This window comes from Mixophyes fleayi, chromosome 12 (assembly GCF_038048845.1).
Source record: "Mixophyes fleayi isolate aMixFle1 chromosome 12, aMixFle1.hap1, whole genome shotgun sequence".
NCBI lineage: Eukaryota > Metazoa > Chordata > Amphibia > Anura > Limnodynastidae > Mixophyes > Mixophyes fleayi.
The window spans coordinates 26,688,921-26,693,024 of record NC_134413.1 but is presented as its reverse complement, the minus strand read 5'-3'; the positions used below and the strand labels follow the sequence as shown (position 1 = coordinate 26,693,024).

General features: G+C 37.3%; 1 pseudogene; it reads right to left on the bottom strand.

The window, feature by feature from the left end:
- Positions 1 to 700: 700 nt before the first annotated feature.
- Positions 701 to 819, bottom strand: LOC142109453 (5S ribosomal RNA; annotated as a pseudogene).
- Between the last annotated feature and the right edge of the window lie 3,285 nt (positions 820 to 4,104).

The window sequence follows — 4,104 nt, the reverse complement described above, 5'->3', positions numbered from 1 at the left end:
AGAAATGCGGCAACCAGATCAGAGTGCGTTCCAAGGTGGAACGCAGAACCGGACGTCCTGTTGTGTCAATAATTGTGGGTGTGTCCAACGCGTTTCATCTGCATCGCAGATTTCTTCAGGAAATGTGAATAATAGGTGGGGCTTGATGAAGTCATTTTATAGTGCACTCATTGATTGGATAAAATGATTTCAATAGGATTTTGCATCCATTGGTGAGCCTTAATTAACTCATATCGAGGTATGCTTGTATGTTTTGGTTGGCAAATACAATAATACATAATAAGCATATACGTATTACTTACAAAGTATGCACAGATTTTAGCGCTAATGACATAATGCTGTTACACATTCTACCAATTAAACGGAAAATAAAAATCTTTAAGTATATAATAATGTTCTATAGGATGTGTAAAATAAACAGATGGAATGTATCTAACCCAACAATATTAAATCTATGGGAGAAGGTTAGTGTTGGATTGACATATGTTTATATTCCAAATACATATACATGTATAAATATTGCAACAATCATTATCATGATGGTGAAACATAGGTCTAAATAGTGAATATATAATTAACATCATTCACCAATATTATAAAGACAGTAATTAAATATTCATAGGTGTGCATATATAGGTACATAAGAGATGAGGTGCCTTGATGCTCAATATCACCGTATTGGGATGGATCTACTACATATATCCTACTATACCGGATGTTCTCGGGAGGTCACCCATCCCAGTACTAGACCAGCTCCATTCTGCTTGGCTTCCAAGTTCGGTCGGGGTTGGGCATTTCCAGGGTGGTATGACCGTAGTATATATGGAGATACCATACCCAAAGGGACAAAGAAGACAAAAGCACTATAAATCATCAACTTATTCCCGATTAAATGCGATATTTTCAGTATATAGAAATAACATCATGTTATAATGAAACGTCATATTCCATATTAAGTCCTCGTGGTGTTAATGAGTTAAAAAATAGAATGAGTCTAGTTTCTTCCCTATTGATGTTTTTAATTTGATCTCCCCCTCGCCAGTTGTTATGTACACTCTTGATGCCTAAAAAAGTCAACCCCTTTGGGTCACATTTATGAGCAATTTTGAAATGGTTGGAGAGATGATGCTTCTCGAAACCATTGCGTATGTTCCTGATGTGCTCGCTAATTCTGACCTTCAGAGGCCTAATGGTGCGGCCAATATATTGTTTGCCACATGGGCATTGAATGATGTAAATGACATTCTTTGTGCTACATGTGATGAAATTTTTGATCATAAACTTCCTACTATCATGGGATGCAAAATCCTATTGAAATCATTTTATCCAATCAATGAGTGCACTATAAAATGACTTCATCAAGCCCCACCTATTATTCACATTTCCTGAAGAAATCTGCGATGCAGATGAAACGCGTTGGACACACCCACAATTATTGACACAACAGGACGTCCGGTTCTGCGTTCCACCTTGGAACGCACTCTGATCTGGTTACCGCATTTCTCTCCACTCACTTTCTCCGTGAGCTACATCGAGACCCACCGTCTGCTTAACAGCTGGACCGCGGTCCCCGGATCTTTTTATGTCTGATCAGGTACTCTGATACACATATCCCGCGATCCCGGATTTTGTGAGTACAGTTTTAAACTTAGTCCTCATCAGAGGCATTTTTGCAAACATTGGATTTTATTTTTATTTTATTAATTTTTAAATAATTGGGATATTTGGACAGTAGCTTTTCTTTCTATTCCATTGGATTTTCACTCAAGGTTTCTAAACTGGAATCCTTTTGGACTCATCATTGACTTTATTATTGTTTATTCTGTAATGATCACCCCTTTCATTTTGTGGTTATAATTGTATTTTCAGTCTGCAACGATTTAATAAATTTCTGGTTTCAACATATTTGGTCCAATATTTATATAACATATATAATGTTCAACATCTGGTCACTTACAAATGTTGTTGGATAATCAGCTCATTATTTACACATTGTTTTTATATTATATAATTTTTGACCATATATCACAATACTATTAACATATTGGCATTTTATTATCACCCAATATTAGGACTGGATTGTATGTCTTCTGTTTATTAACCATTAACATTTTGATCATGTTCATATGCACTTCTGGTAATTGAGCGCAATACATTGTGTATATGATTTTAGACATTGCAATAAGTCTTATCATTTACACATTTTTCTCAGTATTTTTGAGATACATTTTCACCAACAACAATGAAATTGAAAGGAAACTCATCAAAAGAAGTTTTATGAACTTTAAACAAAAAAGAGACTTTTAGGGGTAATTTTATAAAGCTGCGGGTTTAAAAAAGTGGAGATGTTGGCTATAGCAACAAATCAGAATCTGGGGCCTGATTCATTAAGGCTCTTAACTTGAGAAACTTCTTATTTCAGTCTCCTGGAAAAAACCATGTTACAATGCAAGGGGTGTAAATGAGTTTTCTGTTTTGCACATAAGTTAAATACTGACTGTTTTTTCATGTAGCACACAAATACTTGATAGCTTATTTGCACACTAAAATTTAAAGTTGATATTTGTGTGGTACATGAAAAAACAGTCAGTATTTAACTTATGTGCAAAACTTATGTGCATAACTTATGGGGTCAAATTTTATTTTTGCATTATTTTAAAGGGGCAATATTATTGTATTATTATATTATGGGGCAATATGTAGTGGTACATGTCTGCATCATAAATAATTATTTCCCCCACTAGCAATCAAATAGGGACTCTCATTGGTTAGAGTTAGGACCACCTGATTAGCAAGTTGTGCCTTGACGGGGCGGGTGGCTTACCATACATTTGCAAATGTGTGTAACTGAGAGTTCTGCATTTTTATGTACAAGTAAAATAGCACCTCTTTTACTGGTTAACAGCAGTATTGCTGTTTTTTTTTTCCTCTGGTTCTTCCTTTCTGGATAATCTCACCCTTCAAGCACCTGCTGTGAATCTACAAATCGATTGAGCAAATTCTATTTCTGTATTGCTGATTGAGAAGAATTTTTGGTATCAGTAGCTGATGAGTAGTGCTGGTCCTCTATTGGAGGCTTCTGGGGTACCTCAGGGAATAGGACATTGTGACAGGATGGACCTCCTATGTCACCCTGTCTGTGTTGCTGGGGACCTACTGGGCTTTCCTTGCACCATCCCCTTTGTTTATCCCAAATGCACCCCTCCTTTAACAGTAGAAGGAGCCTGCTGCCACCACTAGGCTGCTACAAAGGGGCCTAGAACCGCTTCCTTATGGGTAACTCTCACTGCTGGTGTACCCCCTTGCTGGGCACCTGGACCTATTCCTTTGGATCAGGGTTACTGTGGATGTTTCCCCCTGGCCTATCACACTTGCCAGAGCTGCAAGGTAGCAGGCAGAGCATTGGTACTGGAATGCTGGGTTCCAATCTCAGAACAGCTGGATAACAGATTAAATTGATGTAATCTGTAGGTCACAGGAATTGCCGAAGATAAGTAGACGTCAAACAGAATCTTGAAGCAGTCATGTTTTATTAGCTCGCAGTTCACGGCCCCCTGGATCTAGGTACAGTTTTGGTACCTAGATACCTAGATGAATCCAGTAAATGAATTTTGTTTGCTACATTGTTGGAATATGTATTTAATGAATTGGAAAGATAAGGAGATGATTAATTATTTCAATGTTCTGTGATCCTTAATAGTGCTGGATAGCTGTTCAATTAATATATTTGTACTTACCTATACATACAGTACATACTTGTGTTAGGAATATCTGCTTGCCGTAATATTTTTAACTTAAGTCTCTAATGTGAGTTTGGAGGTTATATGCGAGTCCTGACAAATGTTTTTAACATTTAGGGGTAGATTCAACTCGCCACGATGTTCCTCAGAACATCTAGGCCGCACATTTTTTACCAGTATTACGGTAAAAAATGAACGCTCATTGGGGGGAATTCAATTGTCCGTGTTACTCGCAAAAGTAACGCAGTGTTAAGACTATTACCGGTATTACGGTAATTCTCAGCCGGAATTCAGCTGAGCTGTGAGTTGAAAGCCGGCATTAAAGGTACCGTAATACTGGTAATTATGCGCACTATTACCGTAA